This window comes from Bombus pascuorum, chromosome 8 (genome assembly GCF_905332965.1).
Source record: "Bombus pascuorum chromosome 8, iyBomPasc1.1, whole genome shotgun sequence".
Taxonomy (NCBI): Eukaryota; Metazoa; Arthropoda; class Insecta; order Hymenoptera; family Apidae; genus Bombus; species Bombus pascuorum.
In genome coordinates, this window is record NC_083495.1 from 10,031,375 (window position 1) to 10,052,140 (window position 20,766).

Here is a 20,766-nt window from a genome sequence, read left to right on the forward strand (position 1 = left end):
CATAGAACACGACGATTATTCATTCATATTCGTCTTCCATTCATTTACGTACAGAATAATTTGAAATTATTGTATCTATCGATACGTATATCTTCAAAAATTTCTTTTTCAAGGTAACCTCATTCAGCATGCTGTTTAGGTGCGAAATACGTAGAATCAGAGGCTAAAAATGACAATTTTTTTCAAATAATATCATCGAGGAAAATCATTCATTCATTTCTGTTTAAATGGAAATCAATCATCGTTGAAATAAAACAGAGACAGAAATGTCGCAGACATTTCTCGAAAAATGAAATGATTAAGAAACATGAAGATTTATCTGTTTTGGCTATGTGTAGCTGTAATAAATGATTGAAATCTGTTTGGTTTGGTACTGGTAACCATTATCGCTGATGAGAATTATTTTTTGGTTTCCAGTAATCAATATCGATGGCGGCAGTTTTGTTTGGCTAGTATTCATGTACCAATGAAGTGTAGAATTTATACGTTTTAATAAATAAAAACACTCGGTAGTAAATATACATTTTGTTAACTGATTCGTAAACGCGATGTTAAGTTTTGCAGATAATAGTTTATGCAAATTGTACGGTGACAAATTCCATTATTTATTAAAACATATAAATTCTATAATTTATCGTACCTCGTTCACAGATATTATTTATTAGTAATATTAATAAAAAAGAACTGATGATGATCGAAAGTAACCAAAACAAAGGTCATCAATATTGGCTGCTTCTAACCAAAATAAAACTCCTGTCATCGATAATGGTTGTGAGCGAGGACAAATTTTTTGTCGTTTATAATGTTTATTCATAACCGAAATCATATAAAGCAAGATATTAATTCTTGCGCCATAACTTTTAAAATTTACGTTATAACAGTTATGGTCTTTATATAGAATCTATAATGTCCATTGATCTATACATTTATTGGAATTTATTGAAACTTTCGGAGAATAATTAAATTGATAAATAATTGAATCTTCTTCGATCTCTATAGTTTTTTAATTTTCCTGGAAATAATGTTAGGAACGTTGTTTAGATACAAAGCATTCTTTGTAAAAGAGAGAAGCAGTTTAATCTCAAACTTCGTTGTCGACTCACCGTGTCCATTGATCTATACATTTTTATAATAAGCTTTTGGGTGAATAATTAAATCGAATATGTTCAAATAGAAAGAACATTTCCTCATTGAATCGCCGCATCCATCGATTTACACGAGAATCTCCTGAAACATTTTTGGAAACAATCAAATTAGCGATGTTTAGATGCGAAGAATTCATTGTAAAATAAATAAAGAATTTAATTCTACATTTCATCGGTGTCTCAACAAAGTATAGTGGGAGAAGTAGTACGTACATTTTTCTTCGGATTGCCAACGTCTCGAGGATTTGTGAACTTAGCTTGCTGATAAGAGGACGAGCCAAACCTGGATTATTGCTAATCCGAACGATCCCCAAAACGTTTGCCCTCGTCTGCAAACGATGTTTGTCTTCGTTTTATTGGTTTACTCGTATTTACCCTTATGCACAGACACCATCTGTAAAGCGTCAAATATTTCTTATCTGAATTATTCGTTCAATGATACCAGGGTGTGATTCACTGTGTAAGAAAGCAACGTGCAATGTGCGAGAACGAACAAGGCAAGTTTCACGCGAAAATTACACAAGCTTGCAAGACTGACGAGAATGATTATCTTATAGCGATTTTGAACGCGACAGAAAGTTCTGCAATGGCTCAGTGTCGAGCTTTAATTATGAAGATCTGTCAACAGTCGAGTTGTCTTATAGAGACTATCTAACAATGAGTGCGCAACTTGCTACGATCGTTATGGCGGAAAAAGACGCGTTTCCTTTAATCGTTTACCTTGTTTATTCTTGTTAGTTATGGGATCTTGAAGTCGAAGCAAACAATTTAATATTACAAACTTCGAGTATTATTGCTGGACCGCGGCACTTTCATATTGTTATGGGCACGATTAAATTAATGCAATCGAAATGGAAAAATATTTCATTTATTCACTTATCGCTTTAGATATTCGCGTATACTCTTTTTGTACACCCCGTACATTTTTGTATATTTGAAAATCTTTTGTAAATTCGTAAACATCCTGTTGATGAAAGTGTCAGGAATTCCAGCGTTATTTCTTGCAAATAAATACTCTTGTATAATTTTCCATAAATATATTTATCAAATATCAAAGAAGCAAACTCTTTTTCTTAAATATTACGTTCGATACACAACATTCCACGCAATGTTTCGTAAACCGAATTCACGCTTGTGCTTAAAAAAATTCTGCCGATCGTTTTATCGATGCTCCGTCATTTTTATATGCACGTAGGTACACACGTCTGATCATAAATACGTGACATAGTGGCGAACGTTTCCCAAAGAGCGTAGAATTTTTTAATGTCCGCCGAACGTCAATATCTATCCATCTTCCGACTCGAGTAGCGGTTATAGAAACGGAGGAGAGGGAAATCGATTGTTTCGGAGGAGCGTCCGTCTTTATCAAGATGTTCTGGACACGAAGCTGCTCGACTCGAAGGCTACCACGATGCCTATCTTCTTGTATTCGCTCGAAGGATTTCCTTCCAACATCCCTGGAATTGTGTGGCCAATGTTTCGTTGTGAAATATCACGATCAACCGGACGAGTGTCGGACTGTCCAACGTCTACTTATCGCTAGTGTCGTGCGGTGCTTTCGTTATCAGTCCTGTTGAGAGCCAGGATTATTGCGAACGCGAGAAATTTCTATGTTTTGATGGAAGAACGAACGAGAGAGAAAGGAGAAGAGGAGAAAGAAGATAAAAGGGGAAGTAAGGAAAATACCGAGGAAAAATGTGATAATAATTCTATTCGTTTGATAGCTTTGTTCGACTTGAGCATCGCTCGAAAAGGTTTCCACATGAACGATTACAAAACATGTATTTCCATTAGTTGGTTCAAAGTTGCTTGATAACGATAAAAAGCAATGGTTAACATTTACCATTTAAGGATTGTAAATTAAGAAGACATTTTTATCGCTATATTTGAACGAATCGATCGTCGTATCATACGATAATCTATGTTTTATCAGATTGGTGAAATGAGAAACGTTTTATTATGATATAGCTAATTTTATGTTGAAATCAACACAGACTGGATACCGTATCGAACTTATCGATTTGATGGATAGTTGCCGGCTTGTGTCAGCGACAACATCGTGTGTAGCTTGGTACGGGATTGCTTTTCCGGTATGAAATTGTATCCCTTTGAATCAACATGGACATTTGGACAGAGGCTTGCGTTTCAAAATGAAATTTTATATGTAGCCTCCTTTTTTCCTTTCTTTTTTTTTCTATTTCGCATATTCAATTGATTTTCGCACCGGCAACGCGCTGTTTCTATTTGGATAGTTTCTGATGGAATTGGATGGCAGCTCGCGGATTAAAGTAACAAAATTTTTGATATAATTTGTACTCCCCGTTGTAGAAGCTTAACTTGAATCCGTTATACACGAGAGGAAAATTGGAATTAACGTGTTCGCAAAAGCTGACATAAAATCACACGCGTTTGTTTTACTTTTAATAACCGCATAGTGTTTCTACGTATATCTGTTTACACGAGTAGTTTGAAAAACCGCAAAAAGCGGCGTGTACATTGAAAGATCGCATTCCTTCAAACTTATTATCGAGATTATTCCTTACGTATTAAAATCGTAACGTCTCGATTAATTGCGGAAGTATCGAAATAAGAATTACCCACCGTGTAAAACTATAGCCGTACATCGATCAACAAGTTATCAAATTTTCAATTACGTTGAATTCCAATAACCTTTTTCCATGTCGTAATAACATTTTGAACCCGTTTGGAACTTCGTTCGCAATTTATACAATTATTCGCAACGCAATCACGATGCAAAGTGACAAGAAATAAATGACGTTATTTCTATTATTAGTAATTTATCAACGATCAAAATAGCAATAAATAAAATTTTCAATAATATGTCACGTTCGCCAAACGGGAGTTAACGAATTTATATGTCGATCCTCAAGATAAAAAATCACGAAATCACAATCTCTCGGCAAATATCTCGCCGAGTGAACGAGACTGTACGATACAAGTCGAGTGTAATTCGTCGTGCATTGTCTTCGACTATAAATTGTCGTTTGTCACGAGAGAAATGCTCCTTGGATGTCACGCGTGCCAAGGAGCCATATTAATTGTGTCACGCGTTAAATAGCCTGTTCCATCGTTTTCAAGGTTCCCCTTTTCTCTCATGACGACGATGCTCGGCCTCGCCACCGTGTATCGTAACCAGCTCGCCGTTACACGTGACTAATTAGTAGCAGGTATTATGTTACGTTCGTTGGGCGTATCTCACACGAGAAAACAAAATACGTACACTGAGAAACACAACGAACGGATTCTATAACGAACTGTAATTCCTACGAACAAAATTAAAATGTTTTACCGGGAAAAAGTATCATAATGAATATGAAAAAGTAGGAACTATCTATCGATCGTTCATTCTATGCTTCCACTTCTTCCTCCGGTTCTAAAACATTCAATCGTTCTATTGATTTTGGACCTAGAACAGATCAACCCTTTCAGAATATAATAAAACGACGAATGATTGAAATTGAGGAACCAATAATCTCTTCGTCCTTGAGATTTCTGCATTTTTGCTACCAAACACAAAATATATATATACCTTCAATTTCTCATACAAAACTGTCGAAGTGGTCACCGCTTCTAAGAAAACTCTACATCTGATCTTTTTAGTTTTCTCAAGCACTGAAGCCATCGACAGCGTATGGACAAAAGACTGGGACGAAGGCAAACCATAAACAGTAAACAGGCGACGATGGCTTCAGGGCTTTCAGTCATAGGGTAACACTGCTACCGTGCGGATCTGGACCAGCTCAAATTATATTCCTACTTGTATTTACACTTCTGTATTAAAATATATTTTCTACTTTACAATTTATCCACGCGTTCATACATCTAATAACCTCAACAAAAACGAATGTTAAATATTAATACTGATTTACGTATGCACGATGATTTAGGATGCGGTTATTTATAGTTTATCGTATTTGACAGTTTGCCTGAGTCTCGGGCTTGTATCTTCGGGCTGCTAAGTTTTCTCAAATGTATCTACCAACTTACTATTATTTATGGTATGATCACGTAACGTAGGTATTTGCAACCTGATTAACGAACAAGTTATAAAATGGAATAAGTTGCAAAAAGCCACTAAGGAGCTTAATATAGTGGCTATAATCGATAAGATACTATGTAGAACCAATTAGTAGTTTCTGCTAGTGTATGCCATTAATATGTAAAGAGAAGCGAAACACGGGCGAAAAGTGTGAAACAGAGAAGACGCGAAGAGGTAGGAATGAAAGGAAAATAGAATAATTTCCTTGGTTTCCGTTCGCCTTTTATCCTTTCCACGCCGGTTGCTTCGAGGAAGAACATCCAGCTGCTTCTTTGAAAAGCAAATTTCCAAGTAGCCTTTGCCTTTTGCTCTTTGATCGAAAAAAAACCGCTGCTGAAGATCAATTTCTGCGCGACCGATGCGCTAAGTGCCGGAACGTGAAAGAGGGATGCTACGGTGTGTCGACTGAAATTACTTTCTTAACGATTCTTTTGCACTACCATCGCCTTTCATCGTGTAGCCCTCCGCTTGTTGGTATCGTGAAAGCCATTGAGAAAGACAAGAAAATTGAAGGCAAACGGATCCCGACGGAAATGCATTTCGAATTTCCTTCTATACGCTGGTTCTCTCGGCTTTGCCGGTCATCGCGTGTCCTCTCTCTCTCTCTCTTTCTCTCTCTTTTTGCCAAACGATGCGTCGTGGTATCTATACTGCTTTGAATTACGAAGAGACATTTCTTTTTTCGAGATTTCAAGCCTTTACACATACGGCTCGGAGCATTACCGTTGCATGTGTAATTTCGTTCTTTCAAATAAAATTTTAATTGCGAATAGCTTTTTGGAAATATCACGTACGCGTATTGAAATGTTGAGATATTACATAACGTATATCGAATCGAGAGTAATTTATAAATAATGACTAACTCTATCTACCTTCATTATTATTTATGAGAATTATTAACTCTGGAATAGACATACTTTTGCGTTAAAATTGCCTGTTTCGTTTTACAAATAATTTATCCATTAGAAAATTGCTTAGGTGGAATTGTCTAGGCTTGGAAATCGTAAATTTATGTTTACAATAATTTTCATGGGAATTTCTTTAAATTTAATCCTTTTTATTTATTTTTCATAAAACTGACGTTCAATCTTCGTGCATTGCGTCTTCTTGAAACATTTTCTTCGCGGTCGCAAAACAATTTGGTTCTAAAATGGCCAATATCACATAGATATTTCGATTATTTCCAATTATCGATATCGAGGCCTTGATATCTATATTATAAATCTTCTGAATTCTGAACGAATATTCTCCTCTTGTCCAAATTTCGCACATCAACGTGAACGAATACACGAATTTCATTATCACGAAAAATATTTCTTTGTTGCTGCTCCTGCGAATACTTTGCATCGGTCTGGAGTCTGATAGGACCATTACTCACTTCTCGTCGTTGTAACTCATCCAACGGTACACCGTGTTTCACTTCGATCGGTTTAACTCAATTATTTGCTAATAACCTAATTACAAGGCGTACTGGGCCTGTGATCCGACACAGGAATCCTTTATAAGACACTCACGATGCTTTTCGTAAGAGATTGAGTGGAAAGGGGGTGGCCATCCTACGACTGCGATCCAGATTCAATCAAAATTGATATTTAAGAAGTTTCCGAGCCAACTTTCTAATTTGATCACGTCGTGGCGTGAAAGGTTAAAGTTCTATGAATTTTTCCGGTTAATTATGCGTTTCAGAGAATATTTCAGATATATTTTACGCTGAATATAACATCGCTAAGATAGTTCAAAACAATTACAGTGAAAGATAAAATGTTATCGTCTATACTTCTACTTGTAAAGCATTTTATCTTACATTTTGTACTTCTGATTGTTTAATTACTACAATTAGTGGTAACATATAGTACTACATAATTACAGGAATATATGTATATTCTAATTTGTGGCGTTGCAATGAAGGGGAGGAATAATAGAGGACAATAATTAGCTTATTATTAGATAAATGTTCATAGCCTCACGCGTGCTGAGCAATTCACCGCTACAACAGACCCACGCAATGGATACCAAAAAGCAGTAATTATGAGAAAGGTTGGATCATAATTTGTCAAAATTCTATGTTAAATCCTTCCTTAAATGATGTTTGAGAGTTACCACGAGTCAATTACAGTATTACTAAATCTATTCCTTCTAATTCATTCAAACGCTAACCCTTTTATTAAATTTAACTTTTTCGCCAGAAATTTATCAGAAGAAAATTGTTAGAGGAACTTTATTGCAGAGAACAGACAGACCCCAAAAACGTACGTTGAAGGTGCACAAAATCGTAAAATTTTACAATGTTTTTGCCTGTAGCTCGTGTCATTGTCATTGTGTATACTTGAACAAAAATTTCGACGATTGATTTCGTTGATTAAACACGGATAAATACGATTCCGAATTCAATCTGTTGGCGAAGGGACGCATAAATTACGCGGTCGAATATCCTGGCGTTCCTCGAGCAGACAGCCAGATACTACTTCTATCGTTTCGTGCTTAAATAGCCCGGCTAAGGCATAATTTAGTCGATATATATAGTAATACCTCGCTGCTTTGCCCACTATTACCCAGTTACCTCCTATTATTGGGAAATTCAAGTTATATATCTACCAAGGCGGCCTCTGAAGCCGTGCGAATCGATCAGAAGGAAACGAACCGGAGCGGGTTGCTTACATCCACGTTTAACATGCGATCGCTTCGCGAACACTATTTTTATCTCGTTCCCGTTCGTTCACGACGATTATTTGCTTATTTGCGTTCGCGCACCGCCTCTAACTCGCTCGCAATCACACGCTGTTGTACGCAATCGTTGAACTTGTCGACGCGGTGATTTTTTCCGCGAAACTGCGACTCGTGAATGGGTTTTCCGAGGTTTTTGAAAGTCTCAGATTGGACAATTCGAAGCTTCGAAAATTGGATAAATTGGAAGCTTAAAGATTTAATGGCTTGGAAATTCACAAGTTTCGGTATATGAAACTCCCATCGTTTAACGATTCTCAAGCTCGAGAGCTTCGAAATTTGAAGCTTCTAGAATTTAAAGATTCCGAAAATTGAGAGCTGCGAAATTCGAAACTTCTAAAGTTTCGAGCTCCAACATTTGAACGTTCCGGAATTTAGAGATTCGCAGATATGGAAATTCAAAAATTTGAAGATTCTATTGTGATACTTGGAAATTCAGCAACTGAAAGCATATCGAATCGAAGTACGAATAGTTAAGTTATCTTCAACAACGCGTGATTCGTATAGTCTCGCACGATTTCCCACTGCGATTTCCACGAAACGATACAAATGTCTTGACAATAAGAGATATCCATATATCTGAAGCTACTTCTATACGTACTAACAATAGCTAACGATACGCAATATTCGAAAATGTTTCCGATCGAATAGTTTGATCGAAAGATTCGAACGGAAAACGAGATATCCAGTGGAAATTCGGAGACAAAAGAACAATAGCGTGAAACGAGTTATAACCTCGTGGTCATCGATACGCGCCAATACACTTTATGAGTTAATCTCCTGTCGAGGCGTGTTCGAACGATTTTTCCTTCCGAACGAAGCACCCGTTTTCCGACTACACGTATCTGTGTTATAATCGACGCGACGTTGCAAATAATGTGTACTGATACCGGACGCATGAATACTGTTTTAACCGACCATATTATTCGAAATTCTCGGGGGAGTAGGAAAAACAGCAAGAACCGCCGAAAGCGATACACCTGTCGATGTGCAACGTTACCTGACGCTGTGATTCCTCTCGATTCGCGGATCCGCGCTGATTTGAATCGACAACGTCCACTTTAACGCAGAGATAAGCGAATTATTGATGGAATCGAGTTACGAATCAAAGAAATTGGAAACGTGGAAACTGGAAAAATTGTGGAAAGTCGAAAATTCGAAAGTCAAGAAATTCACAACTTTGAAAGCTTAGACGTGAAAAAATCCGGAAGTTAAAAATCTGAAACTTCGAAACTGAAAAATTGAAAATTTTGGATACTCAAAAGGCTTGCAATATCAAAGAATTAAAAAATTTGAGAAATGAGATAACCCAGAAAGCGTTCGATGAACACGAGAACTCGGTAAACCATACATCGGAGTAACAATGACGCATTGTTCTACGATATTCTGCCTTGTTCGTAATTTACCAATATCTATCGTAAAGGAAACCGATTATTACCACGGCAATAGAAATTCAAGACAAGAATCGGTACACAGTTTTTAATCATCTGGCTATTTATCTTCTGGCCTAACGCAATTTCCGGAAGAAGCAGGGCCGCCGGAGGCACATCCGAATCGTTGGTCTTCTTTTTATCGATCGCCAGGCTGAACTTTGACTCTTCGAAACGAGGAACGCGTCATGACGTTTAATTAAGCCACGTCGATAGTCGATATCGGTGTTACCGTCCGGCAATTTTTCCACGGTAAACAAGAAGACCTGTGAAGGAACACAGTTGTCAGAAGCAGGCTTTCTAATTTGCTATACCGGATGCACGCGGAGATTGCCCGCGAGTTTTACGTCCAGCATTGCGCTTCCTATTTTTGCACGGACCGGAACGGGGCTACCGGAAAGGGACGTTTGTTCTTCGATGAGATTACGCAAGTCGATATCGAACGTCTGTCTATGGACAGTCGAATCTACTGCGAAGGCTTCGTTATATTCAATCTTATACCAGCTGTGTAGTATTTAATTTATATTCAGTATAGACAGAACGTGTTAAGCATAGTATTGAAAAAAATTAATAAAAATAGTTTAATTAACATTGGGTACTTGCGAATATATATATACTGGTAGCATCTATGTTGAACATTTTTTGCTATGTTACGAAAGATTGTCTGTTCCAGTATACGTATATTACATCTATTCGCTCTTCGTTCTTATCGAATATCGTTCTGTTTTTTGTAAAATTCTGCAATTTCCTCGTATCGTTCGCCTTTCAAACTTTCTTTTCGACGTTACCGTAATTTTCTCCAGTTTCATAAGTATAAAGCGAATTGTTCAGACGCTCTACTAAACAGCTCCGAACAGTGGAATAGCAGCGAAAAGCAGCGATGCTTCGAATATTATCCATTTATATTTACTATTACTTAAAAACAAGTTATTTGTTCTTCGAAAAGTTCAACATCGATCTCATACCTAGGTAAAACCAAAAGCTGCACTTGATCCTCCGTAGTTTATCTTCCAGGAACTTCAGCTATGAACCAAGTGAAACTATTAAATACAATTGAGCTCGCAAAAAGTGAATTCGTTATAGTTTAAGTGGTGAACGTTCTGAAAGAATCTTTCATCTTGGCATCTTAGCCTTCTTCCGGGACTACGTGTCCGGTGGGTGGACATCGATGTCCGATGAGAGCAGGATCAGGGCTGTGCCACGCTTCTCCGCAACCATCTGTCCAAGAGAGAGAGAGCGAGAGAGGGAGAGAGAGGGGGAGAGAGAGAGAGAGAGCAGTTGGCGTAGAACGAAGTATCGACCGGTTAAAGCCATCCCCGCCCGGCTAAAGCGGCCAACCCTCATCCCTCTCACTCTCCCACCACGGCCTATTCGCCTTCCCGTATTCTCCATCTCCATCATCATCCTCGTCCTCGTCCTCGTCGCGCGACTATGCTGCTTTATAGGCGATAGCGCGTCGCGGCTAAAGGTCCAAGTGGGTGGAGAATAGGAATCCTCCGCGTTTCGATGGAAACCAAACCACGCGGAAAAGTAGAGTGTGCAGTAAGGACACGTGCGGATTATGGGACCGTTTCTCAAGGTGGTACGATCGAGCAGAGTTGAATTTTCGGAATTTAGGGTTCCAGTTTGATAAAGAATGGTATTCACTTTGTCTGATATAAATTCCAAGGGGTAAAGTTGCGAGAGGATTATTGAGCAGGATTTTTATATTTAAATCAGAGAAGATGAATGATTCTTTTGTGTAATTATCGACTCTCAAGGTGTTCAATTTCTTTTTTATTTTTGGAATACAAGTAACTAGACATTCAATGGATTTTATGTTTCATTTAATTATATGTCTTGAAATTTTTAAGTTAACGTGATATGGAAGTTTACGCCAAGAAACGTCTTTCCTATTACTCTTTGTTAATATTTAGGAAATGATCAATTTTCTCCGCTATATTTATTTTCTGTTTTTAGACTTTCAAGCTTTCGCCATTTAATGCGTTATAAAACCCCCTGCAGACAATCATCCCCTAATATACTATTCTGCGTCACTAATCCTCTATACATTATACTTCCTTTAATTATGTCTCTAAATTTCCAAACTTCCACTATAATCTCTAATATACCTTCTCATACTTCATCACCCTTCATACGCCCAATCCTACATCCTTAACGTTTCATCCCTTAATACATACCTCGGCCGCTATACTTGATCCACCAAAAGCTCAATCGTCCTACAAAAATCGTCGACCAACGGCAGAAACAATCGTTTCACAATATATTTCGAACTTCGCTGGCACAAAAGAGTGCGTGGAAGATATAGGTCGACAACATGGGCCAATGGAATCAGCGATGTATCGATGTAACGAGTGTTGTCTCGGCCGTCAAAGCGTGGCAACGATTCATTCTTTCCTTTCCACTCATTTTTTCTCCACTGTACGTTAGCTTCTCTGTTTCTCTATTTCGCGGTCTCTCTCCTTTTTGCATCGCGGCCGCGGATGAATGCGAAACGTCGGCAGAACTATTGCAGCCAGTCTCGGCTCGCCGCTCCATTGTTCCGCACGCTGCTCGGCAGACAGTTGACACGGAACAGCGGCGACACAACGATACACGCGCGTGCCTCGACAACAAAAAGGCGAAAAAAAGCTTTCAAGCGACGACGAAACGAGAGAGAAGGAAGATGGGAACAGAGCTTTGTTTAGACGACGGGCTGAAAATGCCTTGGGGTCAGCGTGAAAGGAGATTTATGACGATCCGGTGACTGCCAATGTCGCGGTTTTAAGTTACGGGGGTAGTTTGTTCTGACTTCAAACTTCCCTGATAATCCTTAACATTAGAATGTAGGAATTTTTATTGTGTCAGCTTGCGTGTACACGGAATATCGATTTCCCAAATAAGACTTTTAGACGAGACTTATGGACCAGATTCGGTTTCTTCAGAACATATATTCCTAAATACAACGAATCATTGACGATGAATCGTAACTAGGATCCTAGCAAGAAAGAAGACTATCGTCAAACTTATTTTTATCAAAGACAGTCCTGCACTTATTGTAGTTTCGTTATCAACCTTTCAAGTGATATTGAGTTTTCTTGCGTTTTGTTGCGCTCTGTCGTATCTCTATATTGCAAAATTAAATATTAAATTACGAGTTCGTTCTACTTTTCCCCTTCACATGTTTAGTAAATAAGTATAGAAACAGAACACGAACGTGTATGTTCGTGTCAGGGATATGTCAGGAAAGAAAGTTGGATCAAGAATCATATTGCACGAAATGCGCAATATAGAAATCATTATACAAATATTTTTTAGAACAGAAAATACGGTTTTCCATTGAAATTACCTAAGTCAGATTGGTTCTACGGCTGAACTAGAGGAAAGCTATTTTCTGCCTTGTATTTGGAGGATGATTAGAGACTATGTACAAGGGCGTACACAGGTCGAGAGGAAACAGTGGGTGGTACGGTTACACGAGAAGCGGCATTAACCGAATTTCTAGCTTTTTCGTCTAAACAGACGCGATCGTAATACCGTAACGGCTTGTTGGGGAACACGGGAACGAGACGTCCCGGGGGAAATCATCTTACGAGCACGGCGAGGACGCCGGTTAGCCGCAAGTCGACTTCTTACCCCCTGTGCAGTGTCGGATAATTCTTTTCCTACGCGATAGAAGATGAAGTGCTTCGTGATCGTTAGCTTCGTGCGCGGTTCTTTAATGTATCAATCATCCTTTTAGCCCAGGCCAGGTCTAACCTACCATTAGAGACTATCTGGTTTCTCCTCCATCGAGAAGAGTTTCTTAGCCCGAACCTCTAGGGACATCGTTCTTTTCCTTTCAAGTTATTTGACTTGTAAATTTCATTTCATCTTTTACCGTGTTACTTTAGAGCGTACGTTAGGCTTCTATACGTATGCTATAGTAACTCATTGAATCGAAACTTATTCATATTAGAAACAACCTACCGATAAAACATTAAAATAATCTGCAATTACTAAACGAAGATAATGCTCAGTTCTTGCGTTTGCTCCATTTTTTAAAAATCCTCCCTATAACGAACGGAAGCTTATGCCAAAAACACCCTTTCAATAAAACTTTGGTAACTTCCAATTACTGAAAGAAAAATATACTCGGTTTGCCCCCCATTTTCTAAAAATGCTCCCTATAACAAACGAAAACTTATTCATACCGAAAGCAGTCTGTCAATAAAACTTTAGTAACTTTCCATTACTAAAAGAAAACGATACTCAGTCTTTCCCCCCATTTTCTGTAAATCCTCCCTGTAACAGACTGAAACTTATTCACGCTAAAAATACCCCACCAATAAATCATTAAATTGCAATTATGATGCTAAAAGGAGTCTATAGCCTTCCTCTGTTACCTTCACTCTCCGATCTATACCACTCTTCCCTATAATACTTCAAAACAGCGAAACATCTCTATATCTCATCCATCATTTATTCAAGCCCTGCTTCGAATGTAAACCATTTCTTCGTGTATCCTGCAACCTGATGGCGCGTGTACGTGCATACAGCGGTTCCTGATCGCTGCCTCTCCACAGGAGAAGTAGGACGACAGGCTCGGGCTGGCTATGCAAAAGTGTAGCTACACATTTTACGATGTATCACGTGACACGGTGGATCCTACGCTAGAAGCCCGCGGGTCAGGATTCTGCAGGATTTGCGCGCGCAGCTTCACTGCCTATTGTAAAAGACAGCTAGTTAGCTTTCTGAATGTTGGTACGGGTTGTGCCAAAGTCGCCTGCCAAGTCGGGATCATCGACGAGGTCGCGAGTCTTACGGAGTTATTAAAAGTTCTCCTGAGCCAGCAAGCTCGCCCGTCGATCGCGACACTCGATAAGAATCCTCTTCGAACGATGCTCGCGGATAAGAATACATAGAGAGGAATTCTTAGATAGTTACCAGATAGCTCGAGGATAACGTCGACTCGAATGGAGGAAGCCTTTACTTTGTAAATAAACGCGGTTCCTCTCTCGAGCTCCATCAAGGATAGTTGACTAGCCTAAAGTCGAAAGTCTTCGCCGTCTTATTAAAACTTTCCTTCGCTACCGGGGATGGAATCGGTACCTGAGATTTCCTAGTTAGTTACTAGATGTACTAGGCAGGGTTAGAGAGAGGATCGAACGACGAGGGTTGAAACGTATGTTAGAGACGCGAATTTAGAGTATCCTGGATATATAAATTAGATTTTAGTTTGGAAGTTTCGGACGAGGATGAGACGAGATTAAGCGTCCTGCTTTGGAAAAACCATAGCAGGACACTCTAGTGGTGAGATCAATTATTAACATTGTCGGGGTCTTAGAAATTTTATTTGATAGAAAATTTAACAAATGCACATAGTATTACATTTCCTAAAAGACAGGTACTCTTCTTCATCTTGATGCAGAAACTATTAAAGATATTACAGTTCTGGTACACGAAAATGGTTGAAAGTCAATTTTCCCGTTCAACTCTTTTTCACGCGTTGGTCGCTTTAAAGGAATGGAAATATTCTGCCCCAACTGACGAAGCAGCGTTAAATGTACCTTCTGCTAAGACCCCAAAGAATAATATCACCCCTATTTCAGAATTTTAAAATAGACCGCATACTTAAATAATTCTACTGCGCTCTCCCCATCCATTAAAAATCCTTAGCACATAATTGTCGCTCGCACAATTCCCAACACGAAGGTCAAGTTTGCCAACAATGGTTTCCATAAGGATCTTCGATAAGGTCTATAGATAGACGCATTGCAAACTGTTGGAGGTCACCCTTGTAAATAACCAACATATCAATTAACCTTAACTATCCTCCGAGTCTTTACACAGGCAAATTGCAAAGTCCCTAGAAGCAAATTCGCCGATGATATATCGACGGGCAAGTTCGTATACATATACATCGAAATTACCTATCGTGTTCATATGTGTCGTCCTTTTACCAAGGGAAATACTCCCGACTTCCGTTGACACGCGGTTCGCTCGATTTCACGAATTCAAGGATCCCCCGTGTTGCATAAAATAGAAATACATCGGCGTACACGCGCGCACACGTAACGATGGCGATCTCCATTCGGTCGTGAGCTGCGAGGAAAATCGATCAACGATAAAACGCTGGCCGGGGACACGTTTATAGCCGAGGCTGGTTCCCTGTGCGGGATCCAATGGTCGTCTACTTTGCCCTCGCGTACACGATCGCTGTAGGATCTCACCCGGGGGTAAGGCTGGATATTTAAAGGTATCGACGTGTCGCAACGCTCTGCAAAGGCGCACCGTCGCCAGGCGGCAGGAAACTTCGCTTTGAAAGCCCATCGCCGACTCTTGCACGCCCTACTTGCACGTCGCGTCGTCGAGCGATTGCCTCGATTCAAGGCCGACACTGTCACTCGATCACCATTTCTGCGTCAGTGGCTTCTTCTCTCTTTCCCCATCCTTCTTACCAAAACCTTTTTTACTTTGCTCCTTTTTTCGACGCTTGCCTTGTATGTTTTTTCCTCAGGATTCTGTCGCAGATTTTTCAGATAACGAAGTAGCTGCTGGTTAGGCTTCCTTTTGAGGTTGAGCTTGGCGTGTAAGGCGGCGAGGATTACGCCTCGCTGTTCCTGTTTTCTGTTAGTTATTATTTAATCCTTTTTCAGGGAACCGGGAGTTTATGAGAAATATAGGCAACGTGACTAGTCTGGCAGAATTTATTGCATGTAAATAGGCAGAAGCGAACAGTGTACGCGTCTCGTATGTTGTATTATAATAAGGAAGTAATTTTGGTGATAGAGGAAGATGTAGCTAGCTGGCGCTTCGTATCCATATATCAATCGATTGATTAATTGATGAATTGATCGATTAATTGACTGTCTTCTTCGTTTTAACCATTTCTCTCAGCCGTTTAATTTACCTCTTGGGGAAAGAACTTTAAGTAGTACGAAGTACGCCAAGACACGCAGTCTGATTGAGAAGAACTGAAATTACATTTTTCTCGTTCAATATACTGAAATTAAACAATTTCGTATATAAAAGTTCATTACATTCTCCATCTTCCGCCTCGATTTTCTTCAGTCTAAGAGATTTAAAGCTGTCCGTACGGTACAGATAAGTCGAAATGGAAACCATTCCTGTCTTAATTTATTTCGTCAAACTTTATCATAAATATTCACAGGCACTTGGAACACCATATTTTACCATTCAGCATCTTACAATCAATTTTATCCTACAGAATTCTTCCCATATTTTTTCTAACATGATCTTACATACTCTCAAAGAGCCGACCCAGCATACAAACGCAAATTTCCCCCCTATTTGCCAGATTTTTCTGAACCTTTTGCGGGATTATGTTCCATAGGGACCTGTAAACGGTCCTTCTGTACGCAAGAAACGAAAAATAGAAATCGTCGATCTTAGGAAAAATAGATTGAGCAGCGTGTCCTTTGCCAACTGCAGTGCACAGGTTTTACGCAAAGTAACGATGATGTTAGCCGTAAGACTGGCAGGGCGATTAAAAAAAGAGCTAACGTCTCTCTCTCTCTCTCTCTTTCTCTCTACTCATCCTTATACTACCATGTTATTCTTTTTTTTCTGATCGCCTTATTCATTACCATTGACAATGCAATTGCGTCAACGAGTGCGTCTCGTGATAAAAACTTTTCCACGTTGGTTTCTGTCCATGTGACAGATATTCATTAAAAAAGAAGCAGGACAGCGTAGGTGGGAATTGTACTGCAACGTGATAAAACGGAACAAATCCCCGGTTAAGATTCTATTTTTAGACGAGGAAATTTCCTTCGCACCTTCGGTCGCGTTTCAATTTTCTCGCAATCTAACGCGCTTTGGCCGTTCCGTTCCTTCGAATCTGATTCCTGCCATAATAGAATATTTCTAGATAGGAGTATATTTCCTCGCAGGGCTTTCTGCATTCGTAATCGTATAATCTCTATCTGTAACCATCTCTCTTATTCGAGTGACTCGCGCGCTATATCTGCTACGACTTCCGTCATTTTCCAGCATTCCGATGGATCTCGTTTGGCACGGATAATCGAATTATCTATTCGGTTACCTGCAGGAATTTCCAATTTTTCATGGGGTGGATATTCCACGTTCGCAAAGGAAGACCTACCGAATATCGTATATAACGATTTAGTTTCAATATACTGTGGATTTTTATGCAAATTCATATTTTCCTGGATACGATTAACATTAGAATAGGATCCAGAAATTTGCGTCACCCATTAAGTGTCGTAAACAATACTACACTTTGGACATTATATACATTTTTGCATATACCGCAGGTTACATATTTATTTATAGGCTATAGGTCCTAGATTTTACATTTATGGCTCAAGATTAACTTAGGTCTAAGACAATTAATTGTATTCAAAAATTACTATGTACGAATGGAGAAGTATATATATACTACATATTATATCTTTAAATTTGTCATAATTGCATAAACTGCGGCCTAATTATTATTTATACGTAATTATTCTGTTGCAATCTATTATTGTCTATTGTTATCCTTGTAACATTGTGGAAGATGAGGAAAGTCCCACAGAAATTTTTGTAATAACTCGCAGAGTAATTTGACGAACGAAGATTATGTTAAATATACGTTTACATCACCGAGGTATTCGTTTCTCTTCGACTCTTTATTCGAACACTATCAGTTGTTGTAAAAATCACTTTGCTAAATGTAAATTGGCCGGTGTTAGTTGAGAAAGCAAACGACGGAACGCTGCGAACGATCTGGCGCCTGTGATCGTTATTGTGAACGTGGTTTAGGCGTTTTTGTTAATTGGCACGGAGAACCGGAGTCGTAGTAGCTCGTTTTAGTAAATTGAACCGAGCCGATTCCCCGCCAAGTGCGACTCCCGCTCGATCGTTCGCCAAGCGCGATTAAACGCGAATGCAAACGGTTCTGGCCAAGTGCACTCGAAATCTGGTTCACGGATTTCTATGAGAGAGCGTTAGAATCGCTGTTAGGTTGATCAGATTGATGCCATTCGAACCGATCGCGATGGCACGTAAGGATCTCGTGACGATCGATACGACGTCCTATCCAAGAGTATAGATACACTTTGATTCCTCGAATTTCCTTGTGTTATCAGTTTCAATGGACCACCTAGCGAAGGTTAAAGAAGACAGGATCAAATGTTCTTTCTAACCATCACTGACTGAGTATAAAATAATTCATATTTGTAAATTTACAAATTGGGGTATCGATCGGTATGTTTACGTAAATCGTTAATAAATTTGTCCATCGATTTCCTCAGAATCGTTCCTCGCCTGACCCGTAGCATAGCATAGCTAAGAAGACAGTGAAGGTAACATTAAATTACCCTAAAAATAAGTAGCTTTAAAGCATCTAAAAGTTACAAAGTTCAACATCTATATACATCAAGTTTATTATTACATACAAATCTGCAAATATTATTTTACCGTATCTAAAATTTCGTAATTAAGTTATCCCAATTTAATCTTACAGACGCATTAGTTTGATTAACAATTCCAAGCTACAAGACAATCAAATATCTAAACAATACATCTATGCAGTAACGCACTCGTCAACCCTCAGGAAGTATGCAATTTCCGACATTACAATCCATTTTAATTAATTATACAAAAGTCAATGTTCCAAACGTCTAAACATTCGCATTTATAAAATCATCGAGCGATTCTACCCCCGTAAACTAAGCTAAACCTGCATCTTCCTCAAATTTGAGGCAGAAACCATCTAAACAGCGAAACCCTTCTGGACGTCGACCTAACGAACAACATCAGTAATCTTGACAGCGGATTCGCGGAATGTAGCCGGTCGAACGTGATAATCCAGCGAGAAGCACGTGATCCAGGTGGATCGGTGTGCAGGTCGCCTCGGCAATCTCCGGTAATGATCAGTTTCCATGGTGACCGAGGGGTGCAGGGTGCCGCCTCGCCCTTTTTCCTTGCAGACCGACTGGCGTGGCTGGTCGAGCGCAGGAGCGTCGCGACGCTGCCGCTGCAACAACGCCGACGCCTGCAGGATGAAACATTAAGGTTGCGTTTGCGCCGATGCGCCCTGCCTTGAACTACTTCAAGGAAGGATACGCGATGGATGGGTTTCCGCAAAACGCCGTGTACGGCGCGACCTTTCGTCCTGATATCGCTTCTATCTTTCAGACTTTTAGCATCGTGATTGGCTATTTTTAATTTCTATTCTTTTTCTCTTTATTTTAGTATTTCCTTTTTATTTTTGGTACTTTGAACGATGGCGGAGAAACTGGCCCAAGGATTGTACGGTCTGACCTTTTGTCCTGACGTTGCTTCTACTCCTCAGGTCTCCAACCTTTCGATCTAACGTGATTTTTATTCTCCTATTCTTCTCTTTTTTTATCTCAGTTTTTTTATTTCTTTTCTCGTTTTAGAAGTTTGGATGATGGATGGCGCAGGACAAAAGTTATTCCAAGAATGGAGATTACCTGTCTTTATCTTTGTCACTTTTATATTTTAAGCTCTTCTCTTTAGAATTTTTCCCTTTCCGGTCTTTTCTTTTTGATTTCATTCTTCTCTACTTTTATCTTAGTACCTCGAATGATGAATAATACGAGATGGAGGTACTCGAAGAACAGAGGTTAACACTGACTTTTCATCGTCATATTGCTTTCATCTTTCGAACTTCTATCCTCGCAATCACATTTTTTTCTCTTATTTTTTTTCTATTTTGATACTTTGGATGATGGATGGTATGGAGTGAAAGCTGTTCCAGGAACAGGTACTGCACAGATTGACCTTTTGTCCTCAGGTCGCTTTCATTTTTTAGCTTTTACCATTTTTTCCCTTCCTCTCTTCCCTCTTTTTCTTTTCGTACTTTGGATGACGCTTAATGCGAAACGAAGTTACCCTGCAAGCTGTTCATAGTTGAATCACTATAGGCTTTTACACTTAGCTTCTTTTATTTATTCCTGTCCTTTGTTTTAATATTTTCAAAGATGAATGTATAAGAAAAAATTGCTCAGGAGCTGTTCAGAAATTTAATGTTTCTTTCCTTTTCATACTTTTTTACTTTGATATTTTGTACAACGAGTGACGTGACGTTTGAAATTTGGAAGTTTAGGTACCTTTAGGCATCCCAAGTCAATTGCATACGTTTGGATGCTCTTTCGCCAGTTTCTTAGACGTCCTCCTATTCATCTTGAAAAAATTATCAATTTTTATGACTGACAGTGTCGACATTCGTCAAATCTTCTCCTTCGAATTCTCTTCTCTTCGGGTTCTTTCATCTTTCTTTTCACCTTTTCTTTCTCAGATTTGATCTAAACCCTTTCAGGTGATTCGCCGTTCGTAGGCTCGATTGATGGCGGAAAATCGACGCGGATAAATAATACTTCTAGAATAATAACGAGCCCGGAAGTTCAATTCCTTTCGCTCGCTAATTGCATCGACGTAGATCTGGGTCACCTTT

At 39.1% G+C, this 20,766-nt stretch overlaps 1 protein-coding gene across 35 annotated transcripts in view; it reads left to right on the plus strand.

Moving 5' to 3' along the window:
• The window catches only part of LOC132909770 (calcium/calmodulin-dependent protein kinase type II alpha chain), a 148,207-nt gene that overhangs the window by 26,975 nt on the left and 100,466 nt on the right, over positions 1–20,766 (plus strand). The window lies entirely within an intron of this gene.